Source organism: Entelurus aequoreus, linkage group LG22 (assembly GCF_033978785.1).
Source record: "Entelurus aequoreus isolate RoL-2023_Sb linkage group LG22, RoL_Eaeq_v1.1, whole genome shotgun sequence".
Taxonomy (NCBI): domain Eukaryota; kingdom Metazoa; phylum Chordata; class Actinopteri; order Syngnathiformes; family Syngnathidae; genus Entelurus; species Entelurus aequoreus.
This window is the reverse complement of record NC_084752.1, coordinates 24,629,846-24,651,847: the sequence shown is the minus strand read 5'-3', so window position 1 is coordinate 24,651,847 and position 22,002 is coordinate 24,629,846. Positions and strand designations below refer to the sequence as shown.

The window sequence follows — 22,002 nt, the reverse complement described above, 5'->3', positions numbered from 1 at the left end:
TACTACGGCCTTTTTCAAGCCGCACTGCACACCGCCGGCAAAGCCCGGACGTAACACACTCACCAGGCTCTTGCTAAAACTTACGTAATGCCCCGAGTGTCATTTTACTGTAACGACTACAATCGCACTCTTTTGTTCAGCTTCGGAATGGCCGCTGTTTCAGAGTGTTTTCTTTCCCCCCTTCGACTAACATGCTGGGCCACATGATGTGTCAGAGACGAGTCCTCGCCCTCCTCCTCGGCTATGTCGCTTTGCTAACGTCGGCTGTTCGCCCACCGACGGCCCTCAGCTGGCCGCTGTAGAAGCTTCTATGCTCGGTGGAAGTCAAGGCGGACCAGAGGGTCTGTGCTCGGGCCTACACACACTTAGCTCCACCTGAGGAGAAGCTAACGGCTAGCACTCAGTGGACAACATTGTCAGCTGATGACATCTACTGCAAACAACATATTATTCATCTGTGTTTAGCATATTTCCACTTATTCCAAGTCTCGGAATGCTTGGCTGGCTCGCAAGCTGACATTAGCCAGTTAGCAGTCTGACGTTAGCTGTTGACGTTTAGCTGAGCTGATTTCCTGTATTCTCAGTCACGTCTACTTTAAAAAATCATTTTTTTAGGCTCATACATATATTTTGTCATGAATATGTTTTCGAGTTGGGTTCAGCCAGCAAAACGATATTCAATGTTACATAGAATATTTACACTTTTCTGTACTACGGTAGCAGTGTTCACTTTAATTACCAAGTACCACCTCAGAAAAAAACGACCGACATTTAAATACAGTAGCGTAATAGGCCAAAGTATTCATTAAAAGATCATTTGTATGAGGCTCATAAAATTATTTTGTCATGAATATGTTTTCGAGTTGGGTTCAGCCAGCAACACGATATTCAATGTTACATAGAATATTTACACTTTTCTGTACTACGGTAGCATTGTTCACTTTAATTACCAAGTACCACCTCGGAAAAAAGCGACCAACATTTAAATACAGTAGCGTAGTAGGCCAAAGTATTAATTAAAAGATCATTTGTATGAGGCTCATAAAATTATTTTGTCATGAATATGTTTTCGAGTTGGGTTCGGCCAGCAACATAATATTCAATGTTACATACAATATTTACACTTGTCTGTACTACAGTAGCAGTGTTCACTTTAATTACCAAGTACCACCTCAGAAAAAAACGACCGACATTTAAATACAGTAGCGTAGTAGGCCAAAGTATTCATTAAAATATTAAAAAGATCAATTGTATGAGGCTCATAAAATTATTTTGTCATGAATATGTTTTCGAGTTGGGTTCGGCCAGCAACACGATAATCAATGTTACATAGAATATTTACACTTTTCTGTACTACGGTAGCAGTGTTCACTTTAATTACCAAGTACCACCTCGGAAAAAAACGACCGACATTTAAATACAGTAGCGTAGTAGGCCAAAGTATTAATTAAAATACCATTTGTATGAGGCTCATAAAATTATTTTGTCATGAATATGTTTTCGAGTTGGGTTCGGCCAGCAACAGGATAATCAACGTTACATACAATATTTACACTTGTCTGTACTACAGTAGCAGTGTTCACTTTAATTACCAAGTACCACCTCAGAAAAAAACGACCGACATTTAAATACAGTAGCGTAGTAGGCCAACGTATTCATTAAAATATTAAAAAGATCATTTGTATGAGGTTAATAAAATTATTTTGTCATGAATATGTTTTCGAGTTGGGTTCGGCCAGCAACACGATAATCAATGTTACATAGAATATTTACACTTTTCTGTACTACGGTAGCAGTGTTCACTTTAATTACCAAGTACCACCTCGGAAAAAAACGACCGACATTTAAATACAGTAGCGTAGTAGGCCAAAGTATTAATTAAAAGATCATTTGTATGAGGCTCATAACATTATTTTGTCATGAATATGTTTTCGAGTTGGGTCCAGCCAGCAACACGATATTCAATGTTACATAGAATATTTACACTTTTCTGTACTACGGTAGCAGTGTTCACTTTAATTACCAAGTACCACCTCAGAAAAAAACGACCGACATTTAAATACAGTAGCGTAATAGGCCAAAGTATTCATTAAAAGATCATTTGTATGAGGCTCATAAAATTATTTTGTCATGAATATGTTTTCGAGTTGGGTTCAGCCAGCAACACGATATTCAATGTTACATAGAATATTTACACTTTTCTGTACTACGGTAGCATTGTTCACTTTAATTACCAAGTACCACCTCGGAAAAAAGCGACCAACATTTAAATACAGTAGCGTAGTAGGCCAAAGTATTAATTAAAAGATCATTTGTATGAGGCTCATAAAATTATTTTGTCATGAATATGTTTTCGAGTTGGGTTCGGCCAGCAACATAATATTCAATGTTACATACAATATTTACACTTGTCTGTACTACAGTAGCAGTGTTCACTTTAATTACCAAGTACCACCTCAGAAAAAAACGACCGACATTTAAATACAGTAGCGTAGTAGGCCAAAGTATTCATTAAAATATTAAAAAGATCAATTGTATGAGGCTCATAAAATTATTTTGTCATGAATATGTTTTCGAGTTGGGTTCGGCCAGCAACACGATAATCAATGTTACATAGAATATTTACACTTTTCTGTACTACGGTAGCAGTGTTCACTTTAATTACCAAGTACCACCTCGGAAAAAAACGACCGACATTTAAATACAGTAGCGTAGTAGGCCAAAGTATTAATTAAAATACCATTTGTATGAGGCTCATAAAATTATTTTGTCATGAATATGTTTTCGAGTTGGGTTCGGCCAGCAACAGGATAATCAACGTTACATACAATATTTACACTTGTCTGTACTACAGTAGCAGTGTTCACTTTAATTACCAAGTACCACCTCAGAAAAAAACGACCGACATTTAAATACAGTAGCGTAGTAGGCCAACGTATTCATTAAAATATTAAAAAGATCATTTGTATGAGGTTAATAAAATTATTTTGTCATGAATATGTTTTCGAGTTGGGTTCGGCCAGCAACACGATAATCAATGTTACATAGAATATTTACACTTTTCTGTACTACGGTAGCAGTGTTCACTTTAATTACCAAGTACCACCTCGGAAAAAAACGACCGACATTTAAATACAGTAGCGTAGTAGGCCAAAGTATTAATTAAAAGATCATTTGTATGAGGCTCATAACATTATTTTGTCATGAATATGTTTTCGAGTTGGGTCCAGCCAGCAACACGATATTCAATGTTACATAGAATATTTACACTTTTCTGTACTACGGTAGCAGTGTTCACTTTAATTACCAAGTACCACCTCAGAAAAAAACGACCGACATTTAAATACAGTAGCGTAGTAGGCCAAAGTATTCATAAAAATATTAAAAATATCATTTGTATGAGGCTCATAAAAATATTTTGTCATGAAAATGTTTTCAAGTTGGGCTCAGCCAGCAACATGATATTCAATGTTACAGACAATATTTACACTTTTCTGTACTACAGTAGCAGTGTTCATTTTGACAGCAGTCTTTAATTTAGTTTGAGTCAGTCTTTTGCCGAAAATGTGTTTGTCATCTAAATTCATTTAATTTTAGTCAGCTAAAATACACATTTTAGTCAGCGAAAATTACAGTACATTTAGTCAACTAAACAGTGGTTCTCAAACTTTAATTACCAAGTACCACCTCAGAAAAAACGACTGAAATTTAAAGGCCTACTGAAACCCACTACTACCGACCACGCAGTCTGATAGTTTATATATCAATGATGAAATCTTAACATTGAAACACATGCCAATACGGCCGGGTTAACTAATAAAGTGCAATTTTAAAATTCCCGCCACACTTCCGGTTGAAAAACTCCTTTGGATATGATTTATGCGCGTGACGTCACAAAATCCACGGAAGTGGTTGTACCCCATCGACCCGATACAAAAACCTCTTGTTTTCTTCGACAAAATTCCACAGTATTCTGGACATCTGTGTTGGTGAATCTTTTGCAATTTGTTTAATGAACAATGGAGGCTGCAAAGAAGAACGTTGTAGGTGGGATCGATCGGTGTATTAGCGGCTAAGTACAATACTTACAGCAACACAACAAGGACTACTTACTACGCCTAGCCGATGCTTGCCGCCAAACCCACGGATGAAGTCCTTCGTCGCGCCGTCGATCGCTGGAACGCAGGTGAGCACGGCTGTTGATGGGAAGATGAGCACTGGCTGGCGTAGGTGGAGCGCTAATGTTTTTATCATAGTTCTGTGAGGTCCGGTTGCTAAGTTGCTAAATTAGCCTTAGCGTCGTTAGCAACAGCATTGTTAAGCCTTACCAGGCTGAGAATTTTTAACCGTGTAGTTACATGTACATGGTTTAATAGTATTGTTGATCTTCTGTCTATCTTTCCAGTCAGGGGTTTATTTATTTTGTTTCTATCTTCATTTGAGAACGATGCTATCACGTTAGCTCAGTAGCTAAGTGTGTCACCGATGTATTGTCGTGGAGATAAAAGTCACTTTAAATGTCCATTTCGCGTGCTCGACTCTCATTTTCAAGAGGATATAGTATCAGAGGTGGTTTAAAATACAAATCTGTGATCCACAATAGAAAAAGGAGAGAGTGTGGAATCCAATGAGCCAGCTTGTACCTAAGTTACGGTCAGAGCGAAAAAAGATATGTCCATCACTGCCTCTCTAGTCCTTCACTGTAACGTTCCTCATCTACGAATCTTTCATCCTCGTTTAAATTAATGGGGTAATTGTCGCTTTGTCGCTCCGAATCTCTCGCTCCATTGTAAACAATGGGGAATTGTGAGGAATACTAGCTCCTGTGACGTCACGCTACTTCCGGTACAGGCAAGGCTTTTTTTATCAGCGAGCAAAAGTTGCGAACTTTATCGTCGATTTTCTCTACTAAATCCTTTCAGCAAAAATATGGCAATATCGCGAAATGATCAAGTATGACACATAGAATGGATCTGCTATTCCCGTTTAAATTAAAAAAAAGCATTTCAGTAGGCCTTTAAATACAGCAGCGTAGAAGGCAAAAGTATTCACTAAAAGATCATTTGTATGAGGCTCATAAAATTATTTTGTCATGAATATGTTTTCGAGTTGGGCTCAGCCAGCAACACGATATTCAATGTTACATAGGATATTTACACTTTTCTGTTCTACAGTAGAAGTGTTCATTTTGTCAGCAGTCTTTTGACGAAAATGTGTTTTAGTCAATGAAATTACACATTTTAGTCAGCGAAAATTACAGTAAATGTACTCAACTAAAACAGTGGTTCTCAAACTTTAATTACCAAATACCACCTCAGAAAAAACTTGGCTCTCCAAGTACCATTATAATGACCAACATTCAAATACAGTAGCGTAGTCGGCCAACGTAGTAATGAAAAACTATTATGCAAAACACATTTTTCCTACCTATTGGTACCCGTTGTGTATTTGGGATCTGTATAAGCCCTGACATTTTCAAATCAAACCGTGGAGGTATTGCGGGAATACTTATAAAATAATCTTGCTTTCCTTCCTACTTACTTACGATTTGGTGCATTTGCAAACAGCTAAAATTATGTATAAAGCAAACTATAACCTGCTACCCAAGAATGTACAACAATTCTTCTCAACAAAAGAGGAGAAATATAAGCTCGGAGGAAAATCTAATTTAAAACATTAGCATGCTCGTACAACAATTAAAACCTTTAGCATATCAGTATGTGGAATTAAATTATGGAATGGATTAACCAAAGAAATCAAACAAAGCACCAATATGATCCAGTTTAAGAGACTGTTCAAACTTCAAGTGTTCACAAAGTACACAGAACAAGAATTATGATGAGATAGGCTACAGCGACCCCGAAAGGGACAAGCGGTAGAAAATGGATGGATGGATCTTGAACCCTTTTTTTTTGTCATTGAGACAAATATTATTTATGTATTTAATATTTGTTTGCTTACTATGGTATATTATTTATTATTTATTTGTTCACTGTTCTGTTACAGAGAACAAGTCAATTGGATAGAATTGCTATGGTATGAAAAGGGTTAGGATTAAATAAACTCTGCTTCTTCCTACTCCTTTTCAGACGTGCTGTAATGAAACCACTGGAATTGTGTGATGCATTACAATGTATCGTATGCATGTTCGAAATAAACTGAACTGAACTTTTAGTCAATAAAATTACACAGTCAGCTTAAATTACAGTACATTTAGTCAACTAAAACAGTGGTTCTCAAACTTTAATTACCAAGTACCACCTCAGAAAAAACTTGGCTCTCCATGTACCACTATAATGACAGACATTCAAATACAGTAGTGTAGTAGGCCAAAGTATTCATTAAAAACCATTATGCAAAACAAATGTTTCCTACCTATTGGTACCTGTTGTTGTGTATTTGGGATCTGTATAAATCCTGGAATATAAATTAATCTTGCTTTCCTTACTACTTACGCCAAACAAGCTGTTTAAAAGGTCCACAATTGGTAATGTCACAATTTGGGAAAACCTTCAAAGGATTATGCGTGTATAGTATAAATATACCCGGAGTGTCTTGTGCGCGTCCGTCATTGTAGTTCGCGCCATAGTCCAAAAGCTCCTTATTTTCCACTATCTTGTTGTGGGGCCGACTGGGTCATAACAAGAACACACATCCTATGTTGTTGCCGTATCTAATATATAGTAGTGTGGAGTTCAAACTTATATCTTTCAGTAGACTTGCTATGGAAGTAGGGCTGGGCAATATGGACGAAAAAGTATATCTCGATATAATTTTTACTTAAACTCGGTATTCAATATATATCTCGATATATTTTCCGGTCAAAGTATACATATAAAGATACTGATTTTTGAGCGAGATTCAGTGACATTGAAGTGAATGGCAACTGTACTGTAAACAGTCAGTGGTACATTTATTAACCCTGTTAGTCAATTATTAACAGCACAGAAAATAAACTGTTTAAGTAGCACAGAATTACATAACATAAATAAAATAAATGGGTTATACTTGTATAGCGCTTTTCTACCTTCAAGGTACTCAAAGCGCTTTTGACAGTATTTCCCCATTCACACACACATTCACACACTGATGGCGGGAGCTGCCATGCAAGTCGCTAACCAGCAGCCATCAGGAGCAAGGGTGAAGTGTCTTGCCCAAGGACACAATGGACGTGACTAGGATGGTAGAAGGTGGGGATTGAACCCCAGTAACCAGCAACCCTCCGATTGCTGGCACGGCCACTCTACCAACTTCGCCACGCCGTCCCTATTCTTTCTATGTAAAATAAATAACATAGCTGTGCAAATAATACAACATGTATTAAACTCAGATAAAAAATACATTTGCAACCAGGCACTTTTTAATTCCCAGTCGACGATGTAATGGACTGTCACACACGTACGGTTCTGGTCAGCGCCAAGTAAGTGACTTGACTTAATTGCGCGGCTATGATCTTCCTCACTTCGACATACGTTTTTGGCAGTATTTCTCGTGCGAAATATGCCCGGCTTGGCAACTCGAGAATAGTTTTGATTTGAGTTTACGTGGTAAACAACTCAAATGAATGTTTTACGCATACATTTGTCCAAATGTGGCCAAGTAGACGCATTGTGGGTTTCCTGGATGCCGTCAACATCACTAAAAGAAAAATCTAAAGAAGAGAATCCCTCTGCCATCTTCCACTAGTTTTTTTAATATATAAATCGCCCGCTTGAATATTCCCTCTTTCTTTTCTACGACTCTCTTGTTGTCATTTGGGATGTCTGTTGTGATTTCCCTTCCTGGTTCCATGACCCGCCCTATCTTGCCTCTGATTGGTCTGTCCCTAATGTTTTGCCATAATCTCAACCAATCGTGACTCATCATAGTAAACAACCAACCAATCATTGATGTTCTCATACGTGGAAGGAAAAACGGGAGGGGTTTAGTAGCCCATGGAATGTTGAGAGGGAGTGAGAAGTGGGGGAGAATCAAGCAACACAACAAATAAGCGGCGTTTGGTCATTTTAACGTGAAATAAATTATATCAATATTACGATATTTTCTTAATTCATATCTTCTTTAAAAAAATATATCGATATATCTTACACACTCGATATATCACCCAGCCCTATTATGCAAAACACATTTTTCTTACCTATTGGTACCCGTTGTGTATTTGAGATCTGTATAAGCCCTTAAACTTTGAAATCAAACCGTGAAGGTATTGCAGAGATATTTATAAAATAATCTTTCTTTCCTTCCTACTTAAGCCAAACAAGCTGTTTAAAAGGTGCACAATTGGTAATGTCACAATTTGGGAAAACCGTCAAAGGATTATCCGTATATGGTATAAATATACCCAGAGTGCCTTGTGCTGGTCCGTCATTGTAGTTCGCGCCATAGTCAAAAAGCTCCTTATTTTTCACTATCCTCTTGTTGGGGGGCAGACTGGGTCATACATGGACACTCACCTTATGTTCTTGCCATTTCTAATATAAAGTACTGTGTAGTTCGAACTTATATCTGTCAGTAGACTTGCTATGGAAGCGCTGAAAACTACAACAAAGTGGGCTAGAAAACTCATAGTCGAAGTGGAGGCACGTAAATAAGACAAAACGGCACATTCTGAAGAAACTGTCAGAAAACGGCTCGAAAGCAGTCCATAAAATATAATTTATGCAAAATTTTGACCAAAGACCAACCATTAAATTTTATGTAGAAATGTAGGAAAACCATTTCAAATAGGATCCCTTTAACAGTTATATTTAATATTGTTGGTCACTGTAACACTACACGTGTGTGTGCAAAATAAAACACGGTACCTAAATCAAGTGATTATTTGGCGTACCACTAGATGCGTACCACAGTTTAAGAATCACTGGACTAAAATATAAAGTATAAAAGTTAATGCGTCTTTATAGTCTAATTGAAAGCACTTTTTTTTAGACTACCTGCAAAGCATGTGTTTAACAAGAAAGATGCATGATGCACACAAGGGTCAATGCCAATAAATATCTTTCAGGCACTTAAGATTAAGATTAAAGATTAAAGTACCAATGATTGTCACACACACTAGATGTGGTGAAATTTGTCCTCTGCATTTGACCCATCCCCTTGAGGAGCAGTGGGCAGCAGCGGCGCCGCGCCCGGGAATCATTTTGGTGATTTAACCCCCAACTCCAACCCGTGTTGCTGAGTGCCAAGCAGGGAGGTTATGGGTCCCATTTTTATAGTCTTTGGTATGACTCGGCTGGGATTTGAACTCCAACCTACCGATCTCAGGGCGGACACTTTAACCACTATTATTTTATGCTACATCTCTGGCAAAGCAGGTATGTATGTTTGTTGTGAAATGGAGTTACGATACATGGCTTCGTCATCATTTGTTTTCGAATGCAGGGGAAGCGGAAGCGGAAAATACACATAGCTTTAACTTACAGTTGTGTAGATGTCACCATGACTCGCCTGCTGATGGCATCCTATAACGTCAAACATAAAATGTATTCTCTTCACTTTCTCCCAGGTGTACACACATTACCATGTGGTAAATGTTAAATCCACGCATTGTTGTTTTTGCGGTGAGAAATGGAACATCCCCATTTCACAAGGAATAGCATTTTATTGGCTTTCCTTCGTAACTAACTGCAGGCCGTCTTTCATATGTGCGCTGTTATAGAGTTGTGATTGGATATATTCCGAACTCGTCTCACCCATCTACAAAACGAAATTAAATATGATTGGATTTTATTTGTCAACATTTTTGTCTCATTATTTGCAGACGAAAATGCCAGTTCATTTTGTTATTGTCTTACTCAACGTGCATTTTGTTTTGTTTTTCGATTTGAACGTCAGGTTGTTGAAGGTAACTAAGGCAAGAATTATTAGTCAACTAAATGAACACTAAACTGGGTATCTTTCTTAGGTTTGATAGTCAAAACTGAATAATGCCGGTATATGCATTAATAATAATAATAATTATAGATTAGATTTATATAGCGCTTTTCTAGACACTCAAAGCGCTTCACAGAGACGTGAGAACCCATCATTCATTCACACCTGGTGGTGGTAAGCTACATTTGTAGCCACAGCTGCCCTGGGGTAGACTGACGGAAGCGTGGCTGCCAGTTCGCGCCTATGGCCCCTCTGACCACCACCCATCATTCATCATTCATTCACCATTGTGAGCGGCACGGTTGAAGTGTCCTGTCCAAGGACACAACAGCCGTGATTTGGATGGCAAGAGGCGAGGAGCGAACCTGCAACCCTCAAGTTTCTGGCACGGCTGCTCTACCCACAACGCCATGCCGCCCCTCAATAGTAAAATGATCATGTTATAATTCATGTAAATGAACTCATCTTAAAAGGTGAAATGGCATCCTTGAGCTGCCTAGTCTTATTCCCAGGATTTGTCATTGGTTAATCAACAGGTGTTTTTGCACTTTTCATTTTTGTGTTATAGCCGCTGTTACTTAAATTGCATAAGCAACACATACTGTACAAAAAAAACTATATTGGCTTACAATGTACACTCTGTTCATTGTAAGCCAGTACCGTATGTTTCGGAGTATTAGTCGCTCCGGAGTATAAGTCGCACCGGCCGAAAGTGCATAATAAAGAAGGAAAAAAACATATAAGTCGCACTGGAGTATAAGTCGCATTTTTTGGGGAAATGTATTTGATAAAACCCAACACCAAGAATAGATATTTGAAAGGCAATTTAAAATAAATAAAGAATAGTGAACAACAGGCTGAATAAGTGTACGTTATATGACGCATAAATAACCAACTGAGAACGTGCCTGGTATGTTAACGTTACTTATTATGGTAAGAGTCATTCAAATAACTATAACATATAGAACATGCTATACGTATACCAAACAATCTGTCACTCCTAATTGCTAAATCCCATGAAATCTTATACGTCTAGTCTCTTATGTGAATGAGCTAAATAATATTATTTGATATTTTACGGTAATGTGTTAATTTTACACATAAGTCGCTCCTGAGTATAAGTTGCACCCCCGGCCAAACTATGAAAAAAACTGCGACTTATAGTCCGAAAAATACGGTACATATTTTTTAAATAAATACCCAGCCATACAGTGTTTTGTTAAAAAGCCCGTTTTCACACCCGATATACAACCACATTGATGCATTTTCCAATATTATTTTAAATTAATAAATATACGATGATGAACAGTCAGTATTGTTCTGATGTACCTGCATCATTTTTAAGTGTTTATTAAATCAGGTACAGTAAGTCTCACTATGTTCATGCCAACAATGAAAGAAAATTATTAAGTCTACTGAGTACTTGCTTCACCGCTAGTTATTTTAAAGGGGTCATGTTATGATTCTTTTTTTTTTTTTTTTTTTAATTTAAAGAGGAGCTATTATGCAACACCAACTTTTTTTTTTACCTATTGGTACCTGTTATGTGTATTTAGGATCTGCATAAGTCCCAGAAATTTGAAATCAAACCATGGAGACATTCCTTCATACTTCCTCTAAATAAGCCATTTGGAATTTTCCCCATATGTGTGTGTGTGTGTGTGTGTGTGTGTGTGTGTGTGTGTGTGTGTGTGTGTGTGTGTGTGTGTGTGTGTGTGTGTGTGTGTGTGTGTGTGTGTGTGTGTGTGTGTGTGTGTGTGTGTGTGTGTGTGTGTGTGTGTGTGTGTGTGTGTGTGTGTGTGTATATATATATATATATATATATATATATATATATATATATATATATATATATATATATATATATATATATATATATATATATATATATATATATATATACACTGTGTATATATATATAGGGCTGCAACTAACGATTAATTTGATAATCGATTAAGCTGTCAATTATTACTTCGATTAATCGATTATTAATCGGATAAAAGAGACAAAACTACATTTCTATCCTTTCCAGTATTTTATTGAAAAAAAAAACAGCATGCTGGCGCCATGTTCTTTCAACTTGCCAAATAAAGCAAGAAAAAAGTTACAAAAATGCACACTTTTGAAACCCCTTCTATAGAAAATAAAAAAATTAAATCTGATAAATCTATGGATAAAAAGCAGAGCCTGATGGCGCAAGCGCATTTATCACAACTCTCTCGCTCTCTCTGTCTCTCCCCCTCCCTCACAAATGCTGCTGCGCGCACAATTTGTTTTGTTTTTAACCTTCTTAACCGTACATTGTTAATACACGCAACCATAACTCAAAATGCCGGACATTTGAGGCATTTAAGAAACCCTGCCCGCCAGGACAGCCCCGCAAAAGAGGACATGTCCGGTGAAAAGAGGACGTATGGTCAGGACCTAGCCCGGTCGCTGCTAGCATGCTAGGTGCGATCGGTTTCACCGGACATGTCCTCTTTTGCTAGCATGCTAGCAGCTAACGGGCTACGATAGACTGACCATACGTCCTCTTTTCACCGAACATGTCCTCTTTTGCGGAGCTGTCAGGGGGGAGTTTCTTAAAGGCCTCAAATGTCCGGCATTTTGAGTATTGTTTACACAACGTGCAGTACGCTACTTAATATGTCCGTGTGGAAACTCGTTCGGTACACCTCCGCACCGAACCGAAAACCCCGTACCAAAACGGTTCGATACAAATACACGTACCGTTACACCCCTGTTATTTTGATTATTGTTTCTCAGCTGTTTGTAAATGTTGCAGTTTATAAATAAAGGTTTAAAAAAAAAAAAAATTGCCTCAGCGCATAGCATAGATCCAACGAATCGATGACTAAATTAATCGCCAACTATTTTTATAATCGATTAGTTGTTGCAGCCCTTGTATATATATATATATATATATATATATATATATATATATATATATATATATATATATATATATATATATATATATATATATATATATATATATTAGGGCTGCAACTAACGATTAATTTGATAATCGATTAATCTGTCGATTATTACTTCGATTAATAATCGGATAAAAGAGACAAACTACATTTCTATCCTTTCCAGTATTTCATTGAAAAAAAACCAGCATACATGTACATGTTGCAGTTTATAAATAAAGGTTTATAAAAAATAAATAAAAATAAATTGCCTCTGCGCATGCGCATAGCATAGATCTAACGAATCGATGACTAAATTAATCACCAACTATTTTTATAATAGATTTGAATCGATTTAATCGATTACTTGTTGCAGCCCTAATATGTATATACTATATATATGGTAAAGTTTTACACAAAGTGCTTTGGTCAAGTCTACTATTGTAGTCCAGTGTCATAGTCAATAAGTTCTTTTTCTTTCTGTTTGTTGTGGGGCAGACTGGCTCGTACATGCACATGCATCCTCCGCTGTTGCCATTTCAAATACAAAGTAGTGTATAGTTTGAACTTATATAGGTCAGTACACTTGATATGGAAGCACTACAAACTACAACGATGCTGACGGGGAGAAGACACAGTCACTTAAATGCCGGTGGCATTTAAGTGACAAACATTTTACGCTAATAACAAACACCACTTGCACCTAGAAAAAGTTTTAATGGTGACTAGGCCTGAGCCGATAGTCAATAAGTCAAACAATTAAACAATAAATGAAAATGGAGTCGAAATACTTTGCTGGCATTGATAAATTGCTATGTCCATGTGTGTTTGTTTTCTTCGTCACTTGCTTCAAACAGAAAGAAAGAGGGTTCAATCTCTGCATCTCTCTCAGCACCTGAGCTAGTTTATGTAACAGTAGAATAACTGAACGTAATGAGCCGTCTTTTCAGTCATTTACAAACTTTGTCTTGGTGGGCGGAGTGCAGGACCGCTCGCTTACACACACAGGGTGCACATACAGAGAGCCTCGCGACTCACTAGTAAAAAGTTCCGCAAAGTATCAAAAATAAAGAAGCAAACATATGATCACAAAGCCAAATGTCCCGTTGTGGGAATATTACAGCTTCAACCCGGATAGGCAATCACGGATAGACCATCAACACGAACGGACGAGCAAGAATGCCATTATTACGTGATGGCAACAAAAAAAAGACAAACTGCCGTAGTTTTTACAACTTGGAAAAACATACACTTTATAAGATGTTCAATATTTATTCAAGTCAAATTTTTGCTTACACAAATTAATCAAATTTTTTGGTTTATTTATTTAGGATAACAAAGTTATTTACCATCCAATTTCAGTACAAAGGTAAACAATTGTACAGTAATGGGAAATACAAGATTATATCATTTTAAATGGTAACTTGCATTATTATTATAGATTATGATTACATTGCATTATAATCACTGCATAGATTTATGGGTTATTTTTTTCAGTTTAAAATCATGTTGTAGACAAAAGCTTGGAGTCTGTTTGCATAAAGCCAACTATTATTTAAAGTAAATTATTGCATATTGCAATACAATATATATATTTTTTAAAGAAAAAAAACAGCCTGCATGTCAGGTTTATTGTGTTATTAGTAGGGGGCATAATAAATATCGGATAGATAATTATCGCGCCCATATGAGATATGAGGGATTATGACGTCGATGCGAGCCAATCGTAGACAAACATGGCGTCGATTATTTGGGACATTTTGCATGCTATTTGCACTAAATGTTCTGCAAACATTCCGTGAGGAGGAAGAAAAAATCACGCTTCAACACTATTCCTTATTAGCCACCTGAAACACGTGCATCGCTGCGACCGCGTTTTGAAAGTCTACGCAGACACTTGCGCTGCTGAAGAAGCTGCCTCAAAGCCAGCTGCAAAAAAAAGTTGTGCACAAACTACATTAAAATCTACATTTAAAAAAATATATATATTTAAACGAATGTATCAGTATCTTTATTGAAAAGAAAGAAATTGTCGGTGGTTGGTTAAAAAACAAAGTTTTGCGTCGCTAGTTTTTTGTGTCAACATTTAGACTTTTCCCCGTTACTTTACACCCGTTTGCTGAGATAGGCTACAGCACCCACGCGACATCAAAAGGGACAAGCGGTAGAAAATGGATGCTCTTTTAATTCAACTTGTATATGTTTTTTTAGAAGTATTTTTAGAATGTGTGGAGGATCATTAGAATATTTGCTGCGGGCTATAAATGGCCCCCGGGCTGCACTTTGGACACCCCTACTCTATTTTGATCCACTTTGTATTGATTTAGTTTAGTAGCAAATTGCGAATGAAGGGGTTGAAATCCGTACGCGTACGAGTGCTCCGTTTTAAAAAAAATGGAGCGCACAATCTATTTGTAGGCGCATATGTGAGTGAAATGTTCGCACTGTAGAGCCCTGACATTTGGACACCACATGAAATTGATTTAAACAATGTCCACGCTGCCTACCTACAATGTTGTTTTTTGAAACAAGTGATGCAATTATGACCGTGACCATGGCACAGTGATGCAATCTTAAGCTTTTGTTTACTTAGGCATATGTATGCCTGTTGCTATCAGCTGGCTGATGCTTGAACTAGAAACAAAGTTCTTTTTTTCGCTTACTGGATTGTTTTTAACATGTGGGGGCGGGGGGGAAGGAGGGAAATGCAAAATGTTTACCAGCTCATCTGTTGTCAGTGGTTAAGATATTGTTGACTGAAACACATGACAAATATCACATTAACATGAAGACTAATATTTTGAGTATTAGGAATAGTTGAAGGTAGAGCTGAATTATTTTTTTGCAGCGGTGTAATAAAACTCAGTGAGAAGTGCCGCAAAGTAACAAACTACAGTGTTTCCCACACATTCATTTATTTGTGGCGGCCCGCCACAAAAGAATTACGTCCGCCACAAATAAAATAAAATAAAAAAATCAATTTTTTTTTTTTGTCCTGTCCAGCTTCTCAGGCAAATCATATAGTTGATGCAGATGCCCATATCGGCTGTTCAGATTTACTTTACAAAAGAGAAGTGTAGGATACTTCTCTTGTTGCCTTATTTGTTTTTGACTTTATTAAATGTATTTATATTATCATTTGTTGCAGTCGGGCCGGAGCAGGAGGGGATAGAAAGAGAGAAAAAAGAAGACAGAGGGGGACATTGTGGGGACAAGAGGGGGATTAGACAGAGACAAAAACAACAGCAGCAAACACAACAACAACAACAACAATAGAGCAACATCAGCAAATACGACATGTACAAATATGATGGTAAAAGTAATAGCAAATAAGCAATTAGCGAAAATAAAAAACAATACAGAAATGACAATGAGCATTATTGCACTACAAATAGAAATAGCGCTATTGATAATGAACAATACCAATACCTTACCTTTATTATCAACAATACAGTTGTTCAAATGCAACAATACATATACCTGTACGTAATGATAACTTGAGATACGAAAGAATGCAGAAAAATGGAGGGGAAGAAAGAGAAGCAACCTACATTAACCTTGTAGATGGTTATAGTAACAATAGTTTAAGCTTTGTCAGTGTGCCATGTGTTACCCAGTTTACCCTAGGGCAACAACGTTAATATATGTTTGATGAAACGTGATTATGTGCATGAGTGTATGTATGCATATGTACTTGTATATGTACAGAATGTGTATATGTGTTTGTACAGTGAGTGTATATGTACAGAATGTGTATATGTATGTTTGTACAGTGAATGTATATGTACAGTATGTGTATGTGTATGTTTGTATGATGAATGTGCGTGTGGATGTATGAACTTTGAGTATGTAAATATGTACTGTATTTGTATATGTATGTGGGAGCGTAGGTACCTGTGTGTGTATGTGAGTATATGTGAATTTGTATGTACAATACATTTGACTCCCGGTGTGTGTGGGAGCCAGAGTACGGCCCCAGTAGTAAAAGAACAACGGACCGACCGGATCAAAATACGAGGGTAAGACGTCTTGGCAAACAAGTTCAAAAGTGGTCCGAACCTGTGCGGTGTGCAGCACCGACTCGGATTTTCTTAATTTTTATTTTCGAGATTTGAATACATTTATTTTGAAAGGACAGCTGGAGAGAGACGGATCAGATGTTTGATGAAGCTCTGTGTCTATCTACCACCACTACTGTTTTCTGTTTATTTGTTACTGACTGTGGCAGGACACCTCTGCCTCTGTTTCACTTTATGTTGCTGGTAAATAATATGGTTGTAGTAGTCTGGCTAAAGTTAAATTATTTAGTATGCACTAATTAAAGGGGCAGAGCTTTAAGAGACATTTTAGCTTTTATATTTTATATGATATATTTTTTGTAAGAACCACAATTAATTGATATATTTCAGTGAATAACTTATTGTTCAAATCTGTATATAAATATGTACATAAAGTGTTGTAATTATATTGTAAAATGGATGGATGGATGGATGGACGTTTAAAACAAAACTGTTATTATTAATTAGTAAGTATACATTTTTTGAGCCTTTTTAGAGAAAATCATATCATTGTAGTAAAGTATGCAAATTACCCGATGATGTCATGGTGACCACGCCCATGGCCACGCCCACAGCCACGCCCCCGCTGCCACAGGTATCTTGGCAGTTTATGGGAAACACTGAACTAGGAGGAAAAAATATAAGATTATAAAGTCAAATGTCCCGTTCTGGGAATATCCATCCATCCATCCATCCATCCATTTTCTACCGCTAGTCCCTTTCGGGTTCGCAGGGGGTGCTGGAGCCTATCCCAGCTGCATTCGGGTGGAAGGCGGGGTACACCCTGGACAAGTCGCCACCTCATTGCAGGTCCAACACTGATAGACAGACAACATTCACACTCACATTCACACACTAGGGCCAATTTAGTGTTGCCAATCAACCTATCCCCAGGTGCATGTCTTTGGAGGTGGGAATATTTCAGCTTTAAATCAGATGGACGATAGGAGCCCATCAACATGGACGAACAAGCGAATATGCCGTGATCACGTGATGGCAATAAACAAAAAGACAATGTCGAACCTCATTTTTCCAACTGGGAAAAAAATACACTTTTAAGATGTTCGTCTATTTAGGTTAACTTTTTGCTTATAAAATGAGTCAATTTTATTTATTTATTTAGGATAACAAAGTTTTTTATTTTCCATGTACAGTACAATGGTAAACAATTCTACAGTAGTGATAAATATAAGTTCACATCCTTGTAAATGAATTCATAATACAAATTATGAATACATTACATTATAAACACTGCATAGTTGTTTTCGATTATTTATTCAGTTAAAGGGCATGATGTAGACAAAAGCTCTGACTCTGTCTGCATAAAGCCAAATATTTTTTTGAAGTAAATTATTGCATATTGTTTTAATGTGTGGCACTTTTGAGATCAGAGTATGTTGATTGACAGTCTAAAAGTAACATGTCTTTCTTCAATTGTTATTTTCGCAGTTTCATGCATTTTATGTATAAAATATAAAAATCGCAAATCAAATTGCAATCAGAATTTTGGTCAGAAAAATCGCAATTAAGGTTGTTTTTTTCAAAATCGTGCAGCCCTAAAGTGAGGTACCCTAAGATTTCCAGCTCTTTTGATTATTTGATTCTGCTTATGTAGCTTGGTCCCATCCATGCTAGGGATGAAATGGTATGACATCCTCACAATGTTGGTATGTACCTGGGTATTAGTGTTGAAGTTAAGTACATATCTCAGTACAGTAAGGTAACAAAATGTCAAAACATTAAAGTGCTTACCTTTTCAAATTTTCAAATAAATCATAAACACAAACTGCTTGCAGCTAATTTGTCATTAAATAAAATTTAAAAAATATATAGATATAGTATTCATATGGTTGGGCATCAATGACAACAGTCTTACATTCTGATTCTCCCGGAACGTCCGCATTTTAAAGTTAAAGTATCAATGATTGTCTCACACACACACTAGGTGTGGCGAAATTATTCTCTGCATTTGACCCATCACCCTTGATCACCCCCTGGGAGGTGAGGGGAGCAGTGGGCAGCAGCGGTGGCCGCGCCCAGGAATCATTTTTGGTGATTTAACCCCCAATTTTTAAACGTTGATTCCTATTTTTCCATGCTTATTCCGCCGACCGGAAGACTGAGCAGCAAACTATTTCCATATATGGCGTAAGTTAATAATTCTCCATTGCAACAAATAAACTACTATCATTATCACTGGAGGATGAAGCTAAACATGCTACACAGAGAGGAAGAGCAAGCAGTTTTGAAAATGTTGAACTAGGACTGGGCGATTATATGATAGTGATCATAGCGATTGAGTTCAATCACGGTGATCAGATCAAACATGGCCGAAACGTCTGTTAGAAGCTATCGCAGTAGTAGACAGTAGGGATGCTTGGTATAATCCTGCACGGATCACTCCACCTTTATTGACCGTGATCCTCTGTGTGCCTGTGAATGTGTGTATGTTTGTGTACGTTTGCGTGTGTTTGTGTGAAAGTGTGTCTTGTGTTTAGTTCCACCGTCGCGAAAGTCAGTCTCCTCACAACATGGTTAATGTTCATTCGCGTTGAACCTAGTCCCCTTACACAGCTGAAATTGCAGCCCAGTATAACAAAAATAAATATGAATAATACTAGCATAGAAGTTGAAACACAACATTTAAAAGGAGCAGCGACTTTAGTTTCACTATCTTCTGCGGCTCACCAGTAATCCTGCCCCGAATGCAGACTTGCAGACATTTAGAGAATGTCTGTGTGACTGTATTGGTCCTGACTGGGAGAATCAACACACCCACTAATTTAATCAGAAAAGGCATTTTTATATCTAAATATTTTTTAATCAGATTTTTTGTAAATGTGTCTGCAAAAATTCTACTCCTCTGATATAACAGATACTACGGGACAGCATGGCTCAGTTGGCAGAGCGGCCGTGCCAGCAACCTGAGGGTTCCTGGCTCGATCCGCGGCTTCCGCCATCCCAGTCACGTTCGTTGTGTCCTTGAGCAAGACAATTCACCCTTGCTCCTGATAGGTCGTGGTTAGGACCTTGCATGGCAGCTCCCGCCATCAGTGTGTGAATAGGTGAATGTGAAAATAGTGTCAAAGCGCTTTTCTACCTTTTAAAGGTAGAAAAGCGCTATACAAGTATAACACATTTACCATATACTAAAAAAATGTGTCCCTGTTGTTGGAATATTACGGACAATAGGACCGGTATAAAGAAACTCTGTAGACCGACACTTGGTGTTCTTTTTGTTTGTTTGTGGACCAAAAAATACATTTTGTTCCTGACATAATCATTAAACCTGTTTTATGTGCTGGTACACATAAAATTCTAACTGCACTTTAATGTATTTTCATTCAATATAATATACAACATTTAAGTTCACCGCTTGCCATTTGCCAAAGCACTGGTGAGAAGCACTGATGTATTCAAGTAATTAAAGAATACAAATATTAATTTACCATTTGAAAGTATTGTTTAGTAAATGTTAACTTGAAACAAAAGTCTTATAGTATTCAGTACACCAAGTATACTTTGTTTACTGCAGAATGTTTGTGATGACAAGCAAAAAAAACAGTAACTTTGAGAGGGGAAAAAAAACACAAAATGTATCGAAAAAGAAGCAAAACCATGGCTCTAAAACCAGGTACGGACTGTAGCGTGGGTTACCTGTGTTGTACCTCCCGGTAACCACAATGATAGATATGAACAAAATGACAGTTGTCAGCTGTTAGCACATATTACCTCAATTAAACATGGTTGTAGGAAACAGTAGGGATTTGGTACTCTGTAAAATTCTGCAGGGGACAATACGCTTAAATTAAAAATAATAATAAAAAATTGTGATATTTAACTGAGATCGGATGATATGAAATAATTAATCGTGATACTTTTTTTTGCTATATCACCCAGCTCTATGTTGAACTAATCTCTAGTTTCCTTTGTTTTTAGTACAGATGATTTAAAAATGGCTGGCGTAAAAAAACTAATATACAATACAAAACATGTGTTATTGATCGAGATCAGATTATGTAAAAAATTGTGATAATTTTTTTCCATATCGCGCAGCCTTAACCAGACCATAAAACTCACTACATGACTGCACAAAACGAGTAACAGACCTAGGCTGTATGCTTTGCATGTGTAGCTAGAACATTTGCAACACAGAAATGGACTTGGACTTTGTGTTTGTGCTATTATTTCCGAAAAAACTGCTTTTTCACATTCGAAACGAGATTGATTATATGGCACACAGGATTGATTGATAGTTTGTGTTACCTATTAAATGTCAATACTTATTAATATGTTTTCCAGAATGAAACAATGTGGTTTTGCACGTTTTTTCTGGTCTCACAAAGACTTAAAAAAATCTTTTGCTTTTCTGCTGTCAGTGAACTACCAGCATGTTGTACTGCAGGCACATAAAGTGTACAACCATAAAAGGAAGTTGCTAGTTCAGTTTTGACAAGATGACAGTGGGGCTGATCTGTCTTTTCTCAATTTATGCTTATAATTCTTTTACACACATGCATGTCTGTCACGGACCATAGACTATTTTATTTTGAGGAAGGTTTTGTCAAACATTAGGTCATGAAAGAGGTGCTGTTTCCCCTAAAGGTCATAAGACCTCTTGTTGTTGGGGCTCCATGCTTTGAAGGCCACTTCTAAAGATTACTCTCAGCAGTCCTAACCTTTTCTTTTAGCTCTGATCCTGATCCAAACCGGTCTCTCTAGTCCGCGGCTTAGTTTGTACAAGTGAGTATTATAAAGTCGCTGAGGTTGAATAGCTGCCGAGACTAAAAACGGACTGCAGCAAATGAAGCCACTTAATGACAAAAAAAAAATATATATATATATATATATGTAAAGATTTGTATGTCTGCTTAAATGTTTTTAAAATATAAATATCCAATGATTATGTGTATTGCTGACATGGCGGAATGACTTATAACTGAATGCAAGGTAAAAGGTGGGGCTGGAGGCATCAGTAATGTCAACACCCTCTGGGCCATATTTATTTAGCGGCAGAAAGTTGCTGTGAGTTTATGCTTAACAGATTTGCTTTGACTGACGTACCTACATGTTCCCAATGCTACAGAACAGCCACCAAGCTTGTTCAAAGTGTGTCTCGTTCCGCCTTTCATCTAATAGAAAAAATATTTGGCAAG

General features: G+C 37.2%; 1 protein-coding gene across 2 annotated transcripts in view; it reads left to right on the top strand.

Annotated features, from left to right (window-relative positions):
- Nucleotides 1-22,002, top strand: part of shoc2 (SHOC2 leucine rich repeat scaffold protein) — a 41,958-nt gene that overhangs the window by 99 nt on the left and 19,857 nt on the right. The window lies entirely within an intron of this gene.